Source organism: Pezoporus wallicus, unplaced genomic scaffold (assembly GCF_028554395.1).
Source record: "Pezoporus wallicus isolate ANWC-B61680 ecotype Strahan unplaced genomic scaffold, APGP_CSIRO_Pwel_v1 contig_7073, whole genome shotgun sequence".
Lineage (NCBI taxonomy): Eukaryota > Metazoa > Chordata > Aves > Psittaciformes > Psittacidae > Pezoporus > Pezoporus wallicus.
This window is the reverse complement of record NW_026641326.1, coordinates 5,563,594-5,586,850: the sequence shown is the minus strand read 5'-3', so window position 1 is coordinate 5,586,850 and position 23,257 is coordinate 5,563,594. Positions and strand designations below refer to the sequence as shown.

Here is a 23,257-nt window from a genome sequence, read left to right as displayed (position 1 = left end):
GGCAAGCATGCAAGGATGCCTAATGTGCTGTCTGACCAAGGTGGAAGTAGAGGCAGCAGCATTGTGACCTTGCAGACACCTGCCAGGTACTTGCAAGAGACTGACACTGCTAAATAAAAATGACTCAGACAGAGAGATAATATAGAGCACCATATGTTGGTGCTTCTGATTAACTTAATTTTCATTCTATGAATCCTTAACTTTTCCTTAACTTTCATTGTGGGAATCAAGAGGGAAGGGCAGCCAGTCTCTGCCTGCAGAATCCTACCTGGCTCACTGTGTGACTTGGAAATAACCCCAAGTTTTCTGTATTTTGTTTCTGTCTGAGAATGACTTCTGTAGCAGCAGAACATAGGGCACGCTTGCCCCCCTGCTTCAGTGCAATGAAAGGATCAGCTGCTTCCAATTTAGTGAAATCCAGTCTCTGACAGCACACCCATTCTGCCTGCATTCTATTCATTTTAGTGGAAATGATGCAGTCTGAGTGCAAGGTTGTTCTCATTTATAAGTATTAGTTTAGGCAGGGTGAGTTTCCCAAGCAAAGGATGATTATGCAGAGAAGATAATTTGTGGTTCAGAAGTATTTACTGTCCAGCTACTCCAACTTTTTCAAATACATCATAATCTGCTTTATATTCATGTGTGCGAAAAAGAGAGTGCACTTATGGAATATTATGTTTTACTATTCCAGTGACAGTTTAACTTAGAAGAAGTGATCACAAGTAGACACTCATGAACACTCATCACTTTCCAGCTAATACCACACTGTTTGCAAATGGAACAGGAGAAAATCTCTGCATCTTGAAGGCTCTGACAGGTAACTGTGAAGAAGTTTGTAACAGCCCTTGGAGCTGCAATGAAGGGCAGCTTTCCCTGCTTTTTCATTCTGAAAGGCAGGCAGTGGCTCTTCCTTGCTCACTAGTGGACAGTGCTGATCAGCACAGCATCTTCCCATTCACGTCAGACCTTTTGTTTTCAAGGACCACACGTTTCTTTTCTAACACGTTTTCTTATTTCTCTCTGTTGTAACTGCTGCATCTTCTTTGAGCTCCTGGGCACTACAAGACATGTCCTAGATGTTGAATCTTGTCATTTTTGATAAATCTGTGAAGCACAGAGCTCAGCTGAAACTGCAGCTCAACATCCTGAAGTGCCAGTTTAATCTATTTCTAGCATTGGAAAAAAAGGGGGGAGAACCAGAAAACCTCACAGCTTTCTACCAGTAATAACAATGGGAACAAACTGGCTTTCAGAAAATAATTTAATCCCTGGAGTATTGGAGATGGCCTTTGAGTATTGTGTTTAAAAGAGCCTAAGGTAGGGGAAGTGTCCTGTTGCTGTGGCTTGTATTAAAAAAACCCCACACAACTAAACCTTTTTCCTATAAAAGTTCATTAAAGTGCAGTTTTCTTTTACAGTTTTCCAGACTGAAACTGCAAGTGGAACAGCCTTCTCTTTGAAATCCTGAGGATTTTTTTTGCCTTAGCATCATTGGATCACTTCTTGGGTATGTGCCCTTCATATATTGTTTTGTCTGAGCTTGGGATCTGGAGGGGTTGAGTATTAATCGTTATGGTGGAGCGGCTAATGGCACTTCTTTTAAGATATGATTGATTACTCACCAGGAGGGCTAGAGGAAGCTTTTAAAGACAAAGATGGGTGCTGGCTAACCTGTTTGCCATTGGAAAGCCAGCAAAATTAGGTCTTTATGTCACAGAATTTGAAATTTCCCTCTGGATTCACCAGAGTAGGAAGACAAATTTCACCATTGTTTTCATAATTCCATCTGGGTTAAGACAGTTGCCATCCCAATTAAATGTCAGACAAATGCCACAGAAGATGAGAATTAAAGTTCGGATGCCATGTCTGCCTGGTTCTCAGGATCAAACAGAGTTAATTTCCTCACAGATGCTAACCAGCAGCTTCACTGGCTCTGAATGGGCTCCAGCTCTCCAAGAGGCTGTGGACAGAGTTTCTGGATGTCTCCATGGGCTGATGGTAGACAGGTCTGTGGTTGTGTGCCTGCAGTAAAGTGGTGAAACCTAGCCTTCTGACCAGCCTGCTCTCTTTCTCAGGCCAGCTAATCTCATGCTTATTATAGGCTGTTTGAGATGTTGCAGGATAAGCCACTTCTTTTCACGTATTTTCATTTGTAAATTCACTCTGTGCCTGGACATCTCTTTTGTGTGTGTGTTTGGAAATCAGTGGTTCAATTTAAAACTATTCAGTATGATGTCTTGTCAAGGTTCATGCCCTCCAAAACAGCAGCCTTGTTTTAATGCTCCAGTTCCTTTAGGTTTCTCTCCAAATACCATTAATTCTCTAGAAAATCGGCAGGCATATCTGTAATTATATAGACTATACAGAAGTATATGTAAAGGTATCTGAGTGCATTAGGCCAGATATTAGGAATAAATAGGATGACCACCTGTTTAGCATTCAGCTTCACCTATCTAAACGATAATTTTCATTTGTACTGTGGTTGTGACATTTAAATCAATGCCCACAAAATAAAATTGCTTTGTTTAATAATCCTTTGTGCCAGGGTTATCAATAGTTCATTAGTCTTGCTTTGCATCTGTCGATAAGAAGTGCAGCTGAGAAGGAGAATGCTCAAGAAAAGGAGTATATTCTGTATGGGAAGATGTCTTCACTTTGGCCACCCTTTCTCTCCTTTTGATTGTAGGCTGCATGGTGTGGTTGCAATGTACTCGTAGCTTTTTTTTCTCTTGAAACATGGTAGAGAATGCTATAAGGTTTCATTTATTCCTGAAGAGCCAGAAGTGGCTCTTGAGTCCTGAGCTATATTCACACCATGAAAACACATGTGTGAGAAACTTCCACAACAGGATCAGTAATTATTTTAGCTGCCCTTTGGGTTTTGCCACTCATACAAAAGGCATTCATGCAAAGGCAAGTTGTCCCTTCCTGGCTAGAAACCAGTGTGCCTCTGAACAAGATGACAGCATGCTGCATGCTGACTAATGAGTGCCCCTTCTGGGCCACCTAGGTGCTCCTCACTCATTACCCTGGTTTATGTAGCTTGACATGAGAAATTGGATATTATCCCAGCAAGGTGGCATGGCTTCAGGCAATGATATTTTACTCACATAATCTTGCCAAGTTCATCTTAGCAGCATTTTATTTTCTGGTTCCTCTTGATCTGTATCACTGAACTCTATACAGAATGTGCTGGAGACGCTTCTGAGTCAAAGTTGACCAAACAAAACTTCAGCACACCCTTGGTAATTTCAGCTTTTTATCAATTAATTGGAACTCCACATAGTTTGACAAGGAGGTCAACAAATAAATATGTCATTAGTTACATACCAAATAATTACTTTAATGGCTGCTAGGATGCTACTTGATTTCTTTCACCGTGATCATTACATAGTTGCAGCAAGTTTTACTAGTAATCAGCATACATTGGTTTCACAGTTCATCAAACCAGTAGATGTTGACTGGTCATTACCAAGGTGTTTGAAAGACCCAGTCTCTGCAGCAGTGATATACAGGACAGGAGCCTTGCCTGTGTGTATTTTCTTGGGTACAAATGGGATTTCTGGTCACAGAGGAACTTCTCATGGTTACTTGGAGGTTGAGCTGGAAGGCACAGTAGCACAATTGTGCCCATTGTCCTTCAGCTGAGAAACCTCTGCAGGCCGGAGCCTGGGTAGATTGCTGCAGACTGGAGCTCCACCATGACCCTACGCTTACGTTGTGAATCGGTTCAGCACATCTAAGAGAAGCAGAGAGTTTATGTAGCTCCATAAAGTGATTGCAAAGGCCTCCAGGGATAAGTAGAGTTCATTCTGAAAAAAAAAAAAAGCAGCTAAGTGAGACAAAACCCTCTGGCCTTCTGGTACTCTAGAAAAAAGGTTTTGAACATACACGTACCTTGTTAAGTAGACCCAGTGAAAAGTTTTGACTGGAAAACTATTTTGTCAGCATATTGTTTCAATGAATGTTTCATGAAAGCCTTTTGATTTCTTCAGATTTCTTGTTAGAAAAACATTGATCATGTAATTCTGTTGCAACTCATTTCTTCTTCCAGTTTATTTTATTTCCTTTTCCATTTTGCCACAGGAAAAAGAACAGAAGATTGAAAAGTTATAATGTCTTCAGACTAATCCTATGCCCTTTTTTTCACAATGTACTGCTGGAAATAAGAAATGGGGGAAAGAGAAATCAAAAATGGGCAAACTGGAAAAAAAATATTTTGCCATTTCCTCAAGATACATTTGCCTTTTTTGAAATCAGTTTTATTCGTATGTAAGTTACATAAGTGGTCTCATAACACTAGGCTACAGTTGAACAAAAAAGATTTGTATATAAAGAACTGAGTGATTTTAAACAGCTTCTTGTGTTACAGTATTTTCTATCAATATTTCATCAGAAGAAGTCAGTGCAGTAATTTACTTCGAGTCTTGCTTTGCTGATGCAGGTAAGCTGTGTCTGTTCAAGTGTCATTCTTCGATGGTTTTCTCTGCTGATAAAAGTTAGCAAAGAGAATGAAAAGAGACAAATGCTCATAGATATCCAGACAAACAGGAAGAGAATGAAAGAATTGTGGTTCTTTTTGAAATGATATCTCTTTCCTCCTGGCTGCAGGAGTCCCACAAGCTGTAAGTGTGTTTCCACGATTTATGTGCCTACTGACTTCTGAGGTGCACCTCCATGGGGAAATATTGCCCATGACCTTCTCCTGCAATTGCCTGCTTTGAATGTGGCAGTGAAAAGTAGTTCCATTAGCAGGTGATGTACTGGGTTTATGGAGAATGCTTGAAAATCTGTATTCATGAGAATGATTGGAAATTTCTAATATTTTCTTTGCTCCAGGCTAAATGCAGATGTTATTCAGAAAGACTGTCAAGTAGAGTCATCTTAAATTGAGCTTTTCTCAACTTTCAATAAAAATAAAAACCCTCCAGTGTCCTCACCCCACCAAAATAACCAGTGATGTCTCCAGGGCTGCAGTGTAACTCCATATGGCAGCAACTACAGCAGCAGGCAAGACTAAGCAGTGGGAAAACAGGTCAGTTAGAAGGCAAGAGGATATTTGGCACATTTATCCACTGTCTGCTGCTTGTGAAGCTCTTCCAAAACCTGACTATAGCTGTGACTGTCACACTGTGTTTGAAGACCAGATCCAAGAAATGACTCGGGGCCCATCTGTGTTGCCAAATAACTTCACTCTGTTGTTTGCTCCTGGTCTTTGCTGTCTGACTGTCCATGCTAGATGTTGTTTTGAAGTGAGCCAGCTAGCTAGTTCCCTCCAAGAGGAAACTCTCCAGGGCTGCTGTCACAGATGCAATGTGTATTCTTATCATCACGCTGTCTCACAGCTCTGATGAGCTGTGAAACATCTCTGGTATCACCTCAGCTATCTTGGACCAACGTTGTCATTCTGCCATAGCATTACTTTAAGAGTCCCAGTGGATGTGCAATGCGGATGTGGCCATCACCTTCAAGAGGGAACTAGTCCCCAGTCACGCCCTCAAATCCTGTAGGCCAAAGAGGGAAGAAATTGTTCAAGATTGGGCTGATGAGTGCACAGCAGGGGGGTTTTGCTCTGACTGTGGCATTGCAGTGCCCATCATAGGGAGTCACCTGGGTTGTGAGTAACACACACAATTTTAGTAACAATTTAAAATTTAGAGCATACTGTGAAGGTAACTTCATATGTGAATCCACAGCTATATTACTTTTTCCTAGTTTTATTAGCAAATACAGCCTTTCTACTGTTTTGTCTCGTGATTTATTTTTGAATGTGTTATAAATAGCCAGTGCTTTAGATTGGGTCAGTTCCCTAGGCAAATAAGCGTATCCCACTTAAATACTAGAGGTTAAATTCTTCCCATTGCATTTTTAGAAACCTTATTGTAATGTAAATTTATTTTGTCAAATGACCAGTAACTAATTTTACAGAAGACGTTAAAGAGAGTAAACTCTAAACTCTCTGCTCTGACTTGGACCTTGACATTAAATGTGTAAGACTTGAGTGTACTGGGCTTTCAAAGGTATGTTAAGTGTTGGCTGAGCAATGTGTCATGGTGAAAGAGGTGGCAGGGCAGGGGAGAGAGGTCTGAGCTTCCTTCAGACCGGCCAGAAAAGTAACCAGGAGCAGTCCAGCCACACCACTGCCAAGCATAGCATAGGCTGATTTCCCTCATCAGAAGCTGGTCAATGCACCTTGCTGGTACAGTGCCTTTCTTCTTGTGCTTCTAGTCCTACTAAGGTTATGAAGAGGGAGAAAGACAAAGTATGAGGGATGTGTGTCATTATGTGGCAATTCTGTTGTTTTATCCAGAAATGCTAACTGACAGCTAGTCATACAGCACAAGCCAGTGTGTGTGTTCATCTCTGCCATCTGTTGTGGTTGCCCTCTTCCCTGCCTACTCCTGATAGAAGAATTTTTTTTTCCATCCTGCTGAGCTTCCTGGACAACTGATCTCCCTTCTGCCAATGCTGGACCCATGTCACAAGGCTGCTGAGAAGACGTGACCTGGAGGAGATGGGTATAAATGCTTACCTCCCTGCAAGCTACCCACCCACTGACACTGGTTTAGCTCCTCACTTGGAAATCCCTCTTGATTTTAATAAAGAAACCAAAATTAAATGAGTTTTGGAGAAACTGGCATCTGTCTTATGTGCTGGAGAGGCAAAATCCTTCTTCTCACTGGATGGGGGAGCTGGACTCCAGAATTCACAGCAGTAGCCTCTTTCATACTGATGATGTATGTAATGTAATTTACTCCGTTGATGCAGGTGAAAAACAGCCTTCAACCTATTTTGACCCTGTGTAAGGTCGAAAGAAAAGCTTAACTAATTTAACACTGCCTTTTTTTTGGAAGGATGCAATTCATACTTTGGTTTAACAATCCAACGTAGAAGAAAACAGCATGACTTGAGCCAAGAAGAAGAGTAGAGAGAGTGAATAACGACAGCACAGATCAGCAGTACAGAAGCAGGCTGCTGTAGCACCTGTACAGAAAGCCTGAGGCCAGCCAGAAAAGTGGCAGAAAGATTGCTGTGGGAAATGGCATGGGGAGCACCATATGCACCAAGCACTGAAAGGCTGAGAACAGCATTTTAAGCTATCCTAAAGATGGGGGAGATGTCTCTGCCCTTGAGTAGGGGCAAAGAGAGAGAGGAATTTTTGAAGATGTCATTTCAAGGCCATACTTTTAATGTTAGACAAGGGCATGTTTGCTTTTACTTAAACTAGTATGTGTTGATGCTAACAAGGCACTGTAGATGTTTACAGGGATGCAGTGTGCAGATAGGAATGGAGCATGGCTGTTGTGTGTTTCTTTAGAGGAGAAATGAGTCTTGATACAGTTGTGTGACATTTACAATAAAAAGCAATCCATGGGTAAACCTGGCAAATTAACCATTTTGAATGCAAATTAGGGAGAGCTTCTGTTCTGCTGCGTTCTTCTTTTTGTCTTGATGTGGCAATTGTTTAAAGCAGGAATATAGTTTAATGACGTTCTCAAAATAGCCTCTGCTACTACTATTAGGTTGTTTACAATCTATATAATGCTAGATTTTTCTACTAAGTGTATTTTCTTCCCAATTTTGAATTTCCCTAATCTGCTGAGTCATTTCTGCTTGGGATAAAATAGAAGAAAATGAATTGTGTGAAGTCAAAACAGGTTGTTAAAGCCATTAATGTCTCTTCACCAAATCAGACAGGCAATACATTATTGTCTTTTCTGTGTTGTGTTTGGCTTTTTCTCTTCCCCTAGTTCTTGTTTTAAATGAATACTACTGGAAGATGAAGGATGCCTGTCCTGCTTTCTACTTCAGTCAGTGAGAGAATTCATGGCAGAGGGTCCTGGAGATGCTGCACAGATAACCTCCTGGTCAGAGATGGCAGCTTCCCAGGATTTTGGCCTGAGTGAACTGATTTTCTCCTTCAGGTATGTTCCTTTAACAAGAACATAAAATGAGGTCTTTCGAATGACCTAAGTGTTTGACTTCTATTTTTGCTTGGTCAATATATCATGTTGTGAGCTTAGAGATGAAAGTCAGCACAAGTTTGATGTTGACATCAGTGGAGTGGGAGACAGCCAGGTACCCCTGACATTAAGGGCATCGGCATCCTGGAGCCAGGCAGGACATGAGTGCTTGGCTAGAAAGGGTCTACCAGAGTCCCATAGTTTTTACAATCCATTTACTGGTGCCTGCAAGATGTTTTGCATAGATTTCTTTTCTTCTTACCTAAATGTGAACACATACAGATCAATCCAGAGACTCTGATTCTTTAAGGAACATTCTGCTTTGTTATTCCTTTCGCTTGTTTTGCACAGAACAGGGCAACACCAAGAAAGTAACTTACTGGGGATGATCAGAAAGACCTTTTTTCCCCTCATTTTTCAAAGGCAGTACACATAAATTGAATGTTGTCTGTACACAGAGTTGCGATTTTCTATATATAACCAAGGTGTCATTCCTGTAGCTCATTATTTCACCATGTTTAGGAAAAACATCTGTGTCAACAGCCAAGGCTGGTGACTGTCATTGGTTTTATTAAAAAGCAAAAGCTTTTGATCTTTTGAAGAAAGAAAAAGAAAAAATCAGCTCCTGTATTTTTTGAAATATTTTGCACTTGATCTTACCTGAAAGCATCAAAAAGTGAAAATCTGATGTGACATTATACATCCTAGTGGCCCCTAATAGTCAGTCACTCCACCAATTTTTCTAAGTTTACCTTTAATTTGCTACTCCCAAACTAATTGAGGACTCAGTGCCTTTAGACTGATTTTCATTTTGTCTTGAGTTATTCAGACATCTTTACTACAAATTCTTTTTCAGTCCAATTAAATTCCTGCAGCATAAATGTCATTATTAATATCATCACCTTTGGTAGACTAACTTTGCCTTGGTCTCCTGATAACTGTGCATTGTAGACTAACTCCTTTTCTTCCTGGTTAATACTTGAAAAGTTCGGCTTGAAGTAAGAACAACTTGAGGCTTAGCATAGACAGAATATCCATTAACATTAATATATTAATTCACATTTATGGGTTTTTGTAAAAAAAACCACCCTACAGTTATGGTATTATGTTAATTTTCAGAGGAATATTTCAAAACTCATTTAAAAGTTATCTTTTTTATCTTAGAAAACTGTTCCTAGATGCCAAGAATTCTAATAATTTGAGGATTAGAAGTAATTCCCACTTACATGGTAAAAATTTCCAGTCAAATCATTAATGCACGTGAAAGGGACACTCACTGAAAAAATGTATGTGGGACTGCAAGGGACTGCCAAAAAGCATTCAGTTCTTCAATCCAAGAAAAGCTCTTCCATGGGCTCTCTGCAGAGGACAGGACACCATCCTGGGAATGGTGGGAACGTAGGACCAGTGGGTGAGTTCTTATTTTCTGAGCAGGTAAATATTAAGAAGAACTACCATAAAAAACCAACCAACCAAACAAACAAACAAAACATGCCAAAAACCAACCAACCAACCAACCAAACCCAACCAAAACCAAGCAAACAAAAAAAACCCCAAACCCAAAAACTGATACGAAAATGTCATCATCTGTCAGTAGCTGGGCTAACATTGTCGTGGTAACTTTCTGTTAATCCTGAATTTAATAATGATCTTTTTAGCTCTAAATCCATCAGTAATACAGAGATTTTCTGAAGGGCACAAGTAACAGTGAGTTACCTTTTGTGGGAGGTGTACTGTGAGTAAATCAACACATTGATTCCTAGTCTAAAAAAAGGATTATTTTATTAAGGTGAAGTTTTGATCTTTGCTCTCTCAACGTTTCGATGAACATTAGTGGTATTAGAACTGCAGATCCAGACATCCAGAACAATCTATTAAGTTAATAGGCAGTGAGAGTTTGAGATTGATTGCTATAATCAAGGCATGAAAGCTGGAATTTGTTTTCTAGATACAGATAACTGGACCAGATTCTGGGACAACTACAGAGTTGTGTATTACTACAAAAAATTATCTGCTTGAATTCTGATGAACGAAAAAGGAGAATAAAAAGCTATTCAAAACAAGTGAGGTTCTTATAATTTGACTCTAATAAAATACTCCTAAATTCTTCTTCACAAGCCCATATGAGCTTAAGCAAGCCTAAGTAAGTATAGGAAGGCTTTGTATTGACTCTAGAGCATAACCTACATCAGCCCCTTGAGAAGCCATGATGCACAATAGCATCATGGTCTGTATTGGAATGATATAGTTATAGAAGTCTCTGTAATCTTCAAATCAAAGTAGAAGTAGCCTTGGTGACACCCTCGTGCCCACTCTGTATCCACTGTAGCAAATCTCTGCCAACCTGAGGGGTGCTCTGGGGGGCTCAGCTGGTGGGGCACCAGCACTGCAGGCAGAGGCTGCACCTGCTGAAGCAACCCTGTAACCGATGGCCAAAAGCTCCCCAAAGACTGACTAAATTGCCAAGTTAATGTATTGAAGGAAGTGCACTTCAGTAATTAAATTGCTCTGATGCAACTGCTACATTCTGTGATTTTATTTTTTTTCTCACACTCCTGTTTATATTTTGATTATTCTTGAAGAACTCCACAGTTCCAGAGCTTCCTTGGTGCTCCCTGAAATTTTCTAGGTAAGCCCTTGATGCCATTCTTTTATCTGTCATCATGAGACTCAAAGGGGGAGGAGTGTTGTGCTTGCATTTGAAATCCTGATACTCAGCTTAGAAACCCTCTGGTATGATTTTAAACATGCTGCAATGGCTTATCTGCTAAATAAAATCTACATGAGGAATGTTGATACTTAATGAAATATAAGTTTGGGGATTTCACATAAGAAGGCTGCTGTCACTGCTTTAATATATTAGGGGAGAGTTCTGTGCAGATGGTATATACAGAGTTATTTCCTGACTGTACTCCAAAGTAAGTTGATTTGTGGTTTAATGACTTTTATCAAAATGAAATAAGCGTTTGATCTTTGGATTTGATCTGGCTATATCTGCAGCTGCTACACCACTACAGCAATTACTTCCAAACTGGGCTTTTTGCCCAGGCAAATGGAGTTCGTCCTTGTTTCATGTCTCATTGACCGTCCTGATAATACACACAATGGTACTGTAGTTTTTTTCTTCCTCTAAATTTGATAGGTGTGAAAATAAGAGAGTAATTCCCTTTTTATAGTATCAGTGTTGTTTTATTATAATACATTTGCTACTGCTGATTAATTTTATCTTGAAGTTTCTCCTAACTAAAATTTAGTGTAAGAATGTGTAATTTTCTCTACATAATCCTGCTGTGACCTTTTTATAAAGAAACAAGAAGTTCATTTATGAATTCTAAATCTGGGAACCCTCATGGTAATCTTCAAATCTGTGTGTGTGGTTTAGGGATGAAGTTGTAGCAATACGTTGTACACCCATGTTGGAGTAAATCCACCCCTAATGTATTTCCATGGAAAACAGTAGAATTATACTAGGAATACATTTACCCCCCTGGTATCCGTTGCTGAAATAGTGCTCTTTTATACCACTGGCTAGTTATTACAGAACTAAACTGTAGTGTGTCAAGATTAGCAATTGTTTTTCCAGGACAATGATTCTTTCTTCATTTACTGCTCAGGACAAGAGTCCCCCCAGTTGAGCCCTGAAAGCTGATTGTGATTGTCGTTAAGATTAAGAGTTGTTAGGGCTTGGTGTTGCCAGCCGTCACTTTCCTGAGTAGCGCAGCTCATGCCAGCTGCATTTTTTGACCAGAGTGTAGGAGACAGCAACTCCTTTGGTGGCTTGCAGCCAGCTCACCTGCATGAGGACCAGCAGAAGAAAGCTGCTGCTTTGTGCTATGCAGTGGATTCGCTGAATAAGGCAATGCTGGATGAGGGTGCTCTGGAAACAACCTAGGTTTGCAGCTGACAGATCTGAAGACTGCAGATTCACAGTGGCAAGGGGATGCAGTCACCCAGAATTACAAATCATTAAAGATTTTTGTTCTCCCCTTGTTGACAGTCACACTGGGAGAAAGCACACTGCACTTTGTATGGTTAGAAGCTAGTTTTTAAAATTTTCTTTTCTGGCAGGATATTTCTTACAGATATGCAATAAAAATGACAGTAACTGGAAAGTGGCTGGTGAATGGGTTGCCCGTAGATTTGCAGTCCTACTAGAAACTGTGTGAGAAGGAGGTTCATCACAAGAGCTCTGGAAGGTTTTCATGTGTTAAAGTTGCTGCTGCGTCTTTAGTAAATCAAACTACTCGCATAGTACTTGCTTCTTAATCCAGGAAGATTAAATCCACCAGTGATAGCTACATTGTCTAGCCATCTGCTCTCCCAGGTGCTCCCACGCCTGATCAGAGATGAAGCGATGTGACCTAAAATCCTACTGCCTATCTGGGATCATTCCCAGCACAGTCCCAAGCTTCAGTCTTCTGCGTGACATCAGATGAAGTTAACATCAAGATTTGATGTGATAGCATATGTCCATTGCATAATTCATCACAGTTCTTCTCTGGAACTATTTTTAGATATTTTTTAGTCAGAATTAGAGGATGAGGATTATTCAGAGAAAAAAGATAAGAAAATTTGGGGGTTTTTTGGAAACATGTCTGTGTACTTCTCCTGGGGCTGAAGGCAAATTTGGCCATTCAGCTGTATGTGGTTTGGTTTTAAATAATTAATTCCATCTTGGACTGTTCCACAGTCCTTCACAACAACTTGTGTGTGAGATGGTGTAAATCCAATAGTAGCACGGGAAACCTGCTCCTTTCTTACTTACCACTGCTGCCAAAACCCCTGTCAGGTCAGTTGGTATAACTTTTCCTTCACACCAGTTTCAGAGCTGTATCACTCCATTGCCTTGAGTGTGGTTGTTCCTGATTTCCAGACATGAGACACCTTCAAAACTACTTACCTTCTGTCTTGCGACATACCCATTAAGTGTTGGTATCATGTAGCAGGCAGAGTAGATGGTTTGCCTTCCCAGGCTGTGCAGAGTGCCTCGTAACTGCAAATCGTTGCAGCTCTTACAGCTTGTTCTCTTGTGTCAGCAAGAAAATAGGGAATGCATTCAGCTTGTGTGGGACACCTGGGATGTTCCTGTGTTCTTAAATGAAGGCAGTGCATGCACCCTTTTCCTTGCCTCATTTCACCTGACACATGCAGTATGAGTGGTTTTGCTGTAAGAAAGGAAAAAAAAAATCAACAAAAAACCCAGACTCCAAGAGCATATTGTAGAGAATGAGTCACTGAAAAGAAATGGAAGGAGGAGCTACTTGGAGGGCTTTTACATTTTCCTTATTGCTAGGCGACTGCTTCCCGTGCGTGTGGTGCTCTTCAAGCTCTCAGCAGCTGCCTTATTTGTAAAGCAGTGTTGAGGGCAATTTACAGCAGCTTTGTATGAGAGAAAGAGAAGCAAACTTGGATGGAAGCTTATTTTTTTCATTCTTTCTGAGACAAATGCAAGAGTGTATGGGAGACAATTGCAGGTTCAAGGAGAGCATCGTGCCTGAAATGTGAAGGATCTCAGGCTGACCTTGGTACATTACATGGGTTTTGGGAAAGCCATGCCTTGCTCTCCGCAAATAACAGTGTAATTATACCGCATTTGGGTTAAATCTGTACTGTTAGGGAAGCCACTGGTGCAAAAATGTAATATTGCCAATCACAGAGCTCAGTTTTGGCTTGTCCCTGATGGTCAGTCAATGTGCTGTGTGGGGAACCATCAGCTACCAGTGCTTTGAGTCACATCAGGGGCAGCCAAGGAAGCTTTCAGGATAAAGTGTGAAGAGTGGCCAGCCCCACCACCAGTGACACCGGTGGGTAAAATTCTCAGTTCTGTTTAAAAATTACTCTCTCGGAACCCCAGCTTTAATAAGGCACCTGAAGTAAGCTGATTGAGGTTGGGGCTGCAAATGGAAAAATCTCCTAGGGTTGTAATCATGGGTGAGTAAAAGCCTAGGAAAAAAACAAATCTAAGATCATAAGAATGTGTGAATTATCATCTGAGACAACTGTGCAATTTCTCTTACCATATTTTTCACACTAATGCCAGATGGCTAGGAACGGGATCCCCCACATTCTCTTTCTAGTCTGAGAAGACAAGCAAATAAACAAGGAAGATGTCTGTGATGGTATTAGTTGGCTGCCTGGTAAGGTGAACCATTGCTTTTCATTGCTGAAATAATCAGGACTGTTTCCTAATCTGATTACCGCATTAACCCCCCCTGCTCCGTTCAGTCCTGCCCCACAGATCTCAATTATCCTTTTAGTTCCTGCTCCTCCCCTGTGCTTCCTGCTTGTGACTTAGTGCCAAGTTTGGGGACAGCAGCCAAGTGTCAGGTGCCTTCAGCACTGTGCTGCATCAGCGGGATAACAGACTCCAGCAGATGTAACCAGTATGTCAGAAAAGCCTTATTCAGCAAAAATTAGTACTTAGAGGAGCTACCTCCAGCAGGTCCCAAAGGCAGGCCAGGTGGTCACTGTTGACGTGGCTGCCAGCACGCAGTCCCAGGGACTCCTGCATGGTGCCTTCACACCAGTGTAATGGTGTGGTATGGGATTCGGGAGGTTTTCCTTTTTTAAGGAAAACTATGCAAAAAAAAACCATGAGAAGCTGGGAGCTGTTCGCAAGTGCTGACTCCCATGAGTAGCTGTGGAGCACATGGCTGTGCCTTCCATCACATCCAGGAGTGAGCAGTCCCTTGTCAGGCTTTCGTCTCTTGCTGTGACAACAAAGCTGTCATGTGATGAAGCTCTGATAAGAGGTTATCAGCAAACCACAGGCATTTGCCCACATGCTTTTGATCAGGGACTGGTCCCTGTCAATGCCCTGTGGCTGGCTAGACTTTGAAAGTGCCTTTGATCCATCTGTGCCAATGAAATGGAATTGTTTGAAGTCTTTGATTTGTGGGCAAACTGTGCCCAGGAAACTTGATGGGCTTGTGATATTTCTGAGAATTTCTTACGTTTCAAGAGTTAGAAAAATGAGATTTGACGTTTCTTCCCATTAGCTTGTTTGCACTGTCTGAGTATACCCAGGCAAGGACATTTTACACCAGTTGGTATGTTGGTGGTGAAACCCATCTCTCTGTTGCTCCTACCATCTGTAGGACCATCCTGTGAGTTATCAAGATTCAAGTTTCCCCATGCCAGCTGCATGACAAGACTGCAAGGAAATACAGGAAAAGAAACATGGGGCAGAAATTTTCAGGTGTGGTCTTGAGAAAGATGGAAATTTTGGCAGAACAAGGTGTACATGTTAATACTGCTTCAGGTTCATTGACAGGCACAGACACCTCAGGTGAGATGAGAGCCTGTGGGGGTGTGGGGTGTCCTGCACTCAGGTTGCATTTTGGAGGTGCCTGGCACACTGTGTGATCCCATGCTCCCTGAAATCCCTGAGCTCATGTCATGCATGTTCTGTGCATATATATTAATTATTAATGTGCTGTGTTTCCTACATAGCTAGTTTACCAAAGCAGTTTGTTCTTAGCATGTAAAGGAAATAACTCGGTAAATATAAATGTGTTTCATAATAGCCTTGTTTGTGACAAAATTGTGAACTAAATCTTTACATGACATGGGGCTGCAAGTATTTGAGTCACATTTGGACAGCAAAGCCCACTGCATGCGGCTTTAATTACAATATTTCTCTCAAACACAGTCTTTCTCATGTTTTTCTGAACATTGTTTAAACAACTGATGAAAAGGGTTGAAAACTTCTCAAACTTTCCGTTTCTTAGGGTCTCTTCAGTTCAGTCTTTCATCATGCAGTCAATAAACAGTTGAAAAGGACTCTTCTGAAATGCAGCAGCAGGGCGGAGAAGAGGGGAAATTAATGATATCACCAAATTGAAACTCTTTCAAGTTCCCTTTAATTGCAGAGGGCACAGGGAGCTCATTCAGTTTTTAGTTCTCTGATCTCTTGCTCTCCCCAGCGGGATCAGTTTTCCTTTCCTCCCATGTTGCACGTGATTCTCCCAGGGCATTGAGCCTGGCAGAGTGAAATGGAGCAGAAGCCTGGCTCCTTCCTTGAGGCTCCTCCACTGTGCAGAGCTCTTCCTGATGGGATTTCATCAGTGGAGCAGCAGCCTGGGCAGTCCAGGGAAAGCAGGGCCAGGTCAGTAGAAGTCTCCTGCAAGCCGTGAGATCTTTCTCTAGGTAAGGAAAGAAGAGAGGGTCCTTATAGAGGGCAGAATAAGTAAACCTCGGTCACAAGCTATGAGCAGCCCTTTAGCCCGTCTCTGTATAATGTCTTGCCTTTTTAAACCACAGCCCTAACACCTTCTCCTCTGCCATTGTCCTCACTCATTCAAGCACATTCCTCATAACTCAGCAATGTGTTCCCCAGCACCTCCTCCTTCCGATGCTGCATCCTGATTTTAGGTAGGACTCTGTGCTCTTCACCCTTCCATGGTCCCACACCAGGGCTTGGTCCACCTTCATTGCCTGACCTTTGCCTTTGACCTCAGTAACATAGGACTAAAGTCAGACATCCTCTAAACAAAGCTCTTATCACCTGATTTGAAGTGATGTGACCTTTCATACTGCCCTGGGGTGCCTGAGCTGTGACCAGGCTGCTTCGGTGCCCCAGCCTCACACTGATGGTCCCACTGCTGTTGGTATGCAGCACCCACCATACAAGGATGCTTCTTACTCATTTAGACACCTGGTAAGCTGTTCTTCCTGTTCTTTATCTTTCAGACAAAGAGATAAGGGTTTTAGAGCCCAATGGAGAGGATGTGGGAGGGTACATCACATTTAGATTTATTCCATTTGAGCTAGGTAATGAAGACCAGTGTGTATGCAGAAGCATTCTGGCATTATTTTAGAAGTCTATTCTAAATAGTTGGCTTCCTTAGAAAGAAATTAGGGCGTTTCTTGAAACCTTATGAAATAGTGTATTTGTTACAAATGTCCTTATGCAGTATCTTTCGATTATGTCAGTCCTGGTTAAACCCAGCCTCTGGCTGGCAGGTGCTGCCTGTTCAGTGAGATGGTACATGAGAGTTACATATGCAAGTGGCTCAAGGTTAAAAGAGAAGACAGTAAAAAAAAAAAGCAAGACTGTCAGAACATTGCCCCTGCCCACCAAGGAGTTTCTCAACTAAATGCACCAAGCATGCCCTGGCTGTCTTTTTCTTGTGGAAAGTATCAGTGCAAAAGGCTGATAACTGCTCAGAGAACCATCCCCACCATTGAAAAGACTAAGGATTATAGCTGCAACAGGTCCATGGGCAGAAACAGAAAGTATAAAGCTTTAAATTCAAGTCATACTGATAAGTATAACAAATAAAGAGACCAAATTCCCTTTAAAAATGGGATTAAAGAGGCTGTAGGGAAGAAATATTTTGAAGGAAGTTAAAGAGAAGTTAATCTGCTTTTATGTAATTTGTTTCCCAGTTCTTCCTGAACTGGCTTGCTTTGGAGACAGCTACTTTCAAGGTTTACAGCTGTGCATATGGTTAGGAGGGCTGGAACTGGCAGCCGATCGCCTGACAGAATAATGGCTAACTGGAAAAATAGCTGGGTATATAATTTACAGATGATATGACCACATCAACATCAGTGAAACACAAACTATTCATTTTTACAGTCTCCAGATTGCTGTCTGTTGTGATATGTTCCTCCTGATTGCTCCCCCATTGTGCTGAGCATCACCTCTCCTCCCACCAGCACCCGCAGTGGGAAGGACAATGATGAGCTGCAGCACTGTGGGGCACAAGAGGATGGAGATCTCAGTTTCTGGAGGTTTGTATGGTTTAGATATGGACAGGAGCCAAAGCAGCAGTACCACCAGGTCTGTGTTTTTGCAGAAAGCGTCTGTGCACATCAGCAGTGTGGTGGGTGCCCAGTGGTCTGTAACCTGTAGCTCGTTCCTCTCCTAACCACCACCTGGACTTCCAGCAGCCTGGCAGGTCTGGAACTTCTAGCTCCCAAAGCTGTCCTTGCTCTGGAAGGTGCCAAACAGCTCATTCAGTACATTTCTCTGTTTTTTAAATTGTATGGATTTGAACCCAAGCTTGCTAAGGTGAAACACAAAACCACAGTAAACTGGCAAAGATGCAGAGTTTGGTTACACCAATAGTATTTAACCTTCTGCAGACATCTCTTGTCTTTCCTGTAGGAAAATTGAAAACAATTGCCCTTCAAACCATGGGTGCTTTTCTGAATGTACTGTTTTTTTTAATCTGGGCAGAACGTCTTTTTCATGCTGTTTTTCTCACTCAGTTTCTTTCAGTGGGGGAAAAGACAGTAAAAGGGAGAGAGAGTGGGAACCACAGAATGCAGACATGGAATCTAGAAAAAAAAGTGATGTTTTCTAAAAGCTGGAAATATTTCATCTCCAAATAAGTGGCTTCCTATACAAATATCCATTTATTGTGAACAGGCCAGTTCTTATTTTCTCATTGGAAAAAACCCAGAAGTGTTTTGCTAAGCCTTCTCTTCCTTTCCCCCCAAAACCAGAGATGTGGCAAAACCGAAAGACACTAGAAGGTGATATGTGTTGTGACACACTGAACTGTATCTGTCCACTGCTGCGATTACAAACAGAGGAGGCTTCTTTCTTCACAAGCGCCCATGTTACCCTTGAGGTGATCTGTATGATCCATCCTACACCATGTGTTAAAACATGTGCATGTTCGAGAAACAAATGCCAGTCTTACTGAGGCATTAGTCTCAGTTGCATTCTGCCCCAGGGCTGAAAATTTTATTTGCCTCAACTCTTCTCAACTCCTTGTGACATTATCACTCTGTTTGTTATCTGTCACTTAGGGAATTCAGCTGGCCAGCATGAACTGCCTTGATGTCACAAATTCATGGCTGCACCCAGTAAGCAGTATGTTATGTTTGAAATATGTTCTTCATGGGTTGGAGAGGGTCATACTGCTGCTGAACCTCTCAAAAGAGCCCAAGCAGCACACAGGCTGGCGTGGAGCACTGGTGATGCTGATTTCTTCAGCTGCATCGTATTACAGAGTGTGGCCTTGGAAAGAAGGAAATTACTCCAGCGGTCACAGTAAGTGTAAAAACTGCTATGTCATTTAACAGACACGGTGCCAGGGCTTTTAGAGAGTGTAATCCAGCTCTTTGAAAATTCTGCTGAAGGATGCTTGAGCTAACAAGGCTCTGTGCTCTCAGATGAAGCAAGCCACGTACATTAGCTCTATTGTCAAGACATGGCGCAGAGCATTTATTGCTTTTGGCTCATGTACAGTGCAGGATTATTCTGTGAGTTTACGCAAGACTGTCTGTTTATAGTTGAAAGTGAATTATTTGCTCATTAGTGGTTCATAAAGGTCTGCTTGCTCCTGCAATGTGAGACGGCTTGGACTTCTCTTTTGATGAAATGTGCTTGCTTTAGCTCATGCTCAACAGCACCTTCAAGGTGGTCCAAAGGACATGGGATTAGGAAAATCAACAACTACTGTAAGAAAAATATCCCTCTTTTTTGTTGCTCCGGCTTTCAGCACCACAATCCCACTTTGAGGCCTGCGTGTGCCAGAGGAGGGAGGTGAGGGCAGAGAACAGCGATGCTTTGGCTGGCCTCAGCCTCTCCTGTTGCTTGTCCTTCCTCAGCGTGTCAGTTCTGGTGAGCTCAGGACAGCTTCCAGTAGCCTGCTGTGATGTCAGATTTTATACTTGCTTTGCACCTCTTAAAAAAGCTTTCTCTGAAACAGAAGATATGGTAGATGGCAATCAGTGAGGAGAAAACAGCTATTCTGTGCCAGATATAAGCAAGTAAGTAAGTTTTCATTGTATTAAAATAAGAAAAGACATCAGTGCTCTTTCAAAGGGAAATAAAAATATGCTCTTAATACTTCCCTGATTGGCCCCGGATGTTTGAACCCCAGTTGGTTAAAATGCCTGGGACACCCCACAAGCTCTGTCAAATTGCAAAGCTGGTTTTCGGAGTGTTTAGCAGGAACTTAGGCAGGCTTTTGCATAAAGGCATGAATTTTCCACTGACCCATGAAACAACATTGTACTTTTTTTCCCTACTTTTTTTTTTTTTTTTCTGAAAGATAATACTTACCAAGCTTTGGAATATCCCAGAAGCTGGTGCTGTACAGTAGGCTGAGTATATTTTACCTCTCCTGGCTGGAGCACTTGCCACTCACCTTTTACCTAAAGAGTCATTTCTTATCACTGTCAGTTGATAGAGAAACAGGGACAGACTGCTCTTCCTCAACACAGGCAAATTTGGGATTTTTAGTTTTTTCTGATACAATTCTTGTCACACAAGGGTGGAATATTTAGAAATACGAGGACAGTAGTGTTATAATGAGCTGCAGCAATCTCTACTGCCAGCCCCATCAGCTGAGTGATGAGTGCAAGAAACCATTGTCCAGGTGTGGGCAGCTGTGTGGACATGGAAATTGATGGTTATTCAAGTCATGGATTATTGTGTGTAGACAGGTGCAGTGCTGGGTATACACCTGAGGCAGGTTTTGCGCCACTCTGACTTCACTGGAAGGAAGCTATATTATATCAGAGACTGAAAACTCTGGTGGGAAAAGCTGTAGACAGTGACCTTAGTGCCTGGTGTCTGTTCACGGTGTCATTGATGTGTAGGCCCATGATTTTAAGTTCCACTTTCTCTATATTTTATCTGTTTAAACCACGGAGAACAAGGATTAGTCTTTACTTTGAGATTTTAATATTCCAGGATAGATTAAGACAGCAGCATCCTGATGTCAGATGACCATTAAATACTAAATTCTATCAAATCCTCCAGCAGCATTAGTCAAATCAAGACTTAAGTCCCAAAAGCTTCATACATTCTCCAAAATAATTTCACCACAGTATCATCTCTGAAGCCAAGTCGTTCTTTGTCAATAAATGAGCAATTCAGGGATGTATCAGCTGGAGAAGTTCTAACGTGGTTAGTTGTGGCCTTCCCTCGGGTAAGCCATTAAGTGAAAAGCAAATTCTCATGGCTGACTTACAAAAGCACTAAGAAAATGGAAATGTTGATGTTTATTATTGATTTTATTCTTTGCTGCCGTGGAATGGTGCTAGTGGGAGCTGTTTTAATCAGTTTACTTTAACACTTATTTACAGAAGGAAGTGCTTAATTTATCCCCTCTTTTCCTTTACCAAAGTGATGCACTATCAAGATGTCAGCTGTGTTTCTTGTACAACAGCCCATCTCTTTTTGGTTTTCTCACTGTACTTGTGTAATTAATTTCTTATCAGGCCCTATAATACAAAAAAAAAAAAAGTGCATGTGTTTTAACTCCTAAAGTAATCCCTCGTATTCATTATGGGATAGAATAGACAACGATTGCTGAAGATACAACTGCAAAGTGTTTCAGATTTCTGGAAATATGTGTAGAAAACTACATTTATCAAACATTCATCCAAAACTCCCTATGCTGTCAAGTCACAGATACATGCCTGTACAGAGAGCGTATCTTTGGGATTCAAGTCAGACAGGCTGATACCAGTTTAACTGAGAAGCTGGGAAATTTTGAGTGATATATCCTCTCATAATCTGTGAAGTTAAATGGTTTTTCTGATTTGATCCTTTACTGCCTTCCCCATTTTGTGTCAGATGAAATCAGGTGTGAAATGATAGGACATCCAAATGGCGCGTTCATCTGCCCACCCTCTGCTCCTTCATAGCAGGGTGAGTAATTGCAGGGAGGACAACAGAGAAAGTAATTAGGCCCTAATTGCCCCTGATTAGTCATATTTAATGCACCAATATTAGTGGCAATTTCAGTGAGCAGAGTGTCCTGTGAAACCATCCTCCATCGTTAATCAGTGCTGTTTGTGGGGCTGGAAACGACCCTGATGCAGGTTTACTCCAGCAGAAGAGCCAGTCCAGCTCAGCAGCAGCTGGTCAGAGCCCTCTGGAATGGCAACTGCACTGTTTTTTGTGGCCAGGACTGGGAACACGCTTCCTGCATTTCCCCTGCCTTCTTATAGGGTCCTGCTCAAATACCTGAGTTCAAATTCATGTCAAATCTGGCTCTCCATCCTCTTTAGCCCATGGTGGATACCTGACCCTGAGGGAAGCAAAGTATTCTGACCAGGACAAGCTATGGCCATGCTCAGCCCTGCCACCATCCCTTCTCTGCTGAAAGTTCGCCAGCTCCTTGCAAAACCACATCCATTCCATGTGGCCACTTGACACAGGGAACACCTGCCTTTCAAATGAAGAAGATGTTTAATCTCTGGAGCCAAATTTCATCCTCTTCTTGCCCTATCTTGCCTTCATTCCCTGACATTGCTTGGCAGTGAGTGGCTCCAAACCCAGATCCTCCTGTCAGCCTCCCCCTGACCGCCACTAACTACCTGTGAAAGGAGTAATGGCTTTTTGCTGGCTTAGCTGGATGACAGCAAATCTTGATACCTGCCTCTCATAGCCTGGCTCATGTGTTTATAATGATGTATTTGCTCTAGCACCTAGAGTAAATGAATTATATTAAGCCCCTTCAAATGGTCATAAATATGATAGTCTATGTGAACTGAGGTAATTGCCTGCTTTATGTATGTGTTTATCTTCACCGCATTGCATACACAATGTGCATTATGTCAAAAAGATGATAAAGAGCAGCCATAATGCTCCTGAACTGCATAAGTCTTTCTAGTTTACGACTGAGGCTTGGAGCTATCGTACGCAAAGTTAGCTGCAGTAGGTTTAATATAAATTAACATACTTATAAAATGTCAAGGAGCATTAATTGACAATTTCTGAGGCCTACCATGCTAAATACCAATTCAGTTCTAAAACCTATCTCTGCAAATTTAATATATGGAAAATAATGCTTATTCATGAATGGTTTATATAACTTGGAATTAATTACATGGCAGCTAGAGCTAGCTGGTACAGATGGTCTTTCTATAAAACAAGGTGCCAAAAATAAAGTTCCAAGCCCCACATGGGAACTTCTGGGATGGGTATTCAGCACTTTGTGAAAACAGGGCACATCATCTTGTGTGTAAATATCGACTTACTAACCTAATTCCGGACCACTTTTGAAAGAGACCTGGCCTATATAAAAGCATTTAACATCAGCAACTTCTGCATTTTGAATGAGTACGGCAGACGAGGCCTGCAGCAGAGCCCAGTGTGCTCCCCCACCATTTTGCTCATCTAGCAAATGGAGATCACTGCATATCTCTAGGTGAAAAAGATGAGACAAGCTAATGCTTATTTATTTGCACAAAGAGGCAAGTGTTGTTGGGTTCCTTTGCCTACAGCTTGAGCAGCATTAAAGCTGGTAGTAACCAGTGCAATGGGCCGCTTTGGAGGTGCTCAGGTGAATGCTAATTTTTTGTTAATACAGACCTGG

At 41.7% G+C, this 23,257-nt stretch overlaps 2 long non-coding RNA genes across 2 annotated transcripts; both read left to right on the top strand.

Moving 5' to 3' along the window:
* Positions 1–692: 692 nt before the first annotated feature.
* On the top strand, positions 693–2,034 carry LOC130606474 (uncharacterized). Its single transcript, XR_008973977.1, has 3 exons — positions 693–817; positions 1,419–1,507; positions 1,909–2,034. It is a non-coding gene; the product is annotated as an uncharacterized LOC130606474 (long non-coding RNA).
* A 7,100-nt stretch (positions 2,035–9,134) lies between these two features.
* Positions 9,135–17,696, top strand: LOC130606524 (uncharacterized). Its single transcript, XR_008973995.1, has 3 exons — positions 9,135–9,375; positions 10,547–10,593; positions 17,548–17,696. It is a non-coding gene; the product is annotated as an uncharacterized LOC130606524 (long non-coding RNA).
* Positions 17,697–23,257: the final 5,561 nt, after the last annotated feature.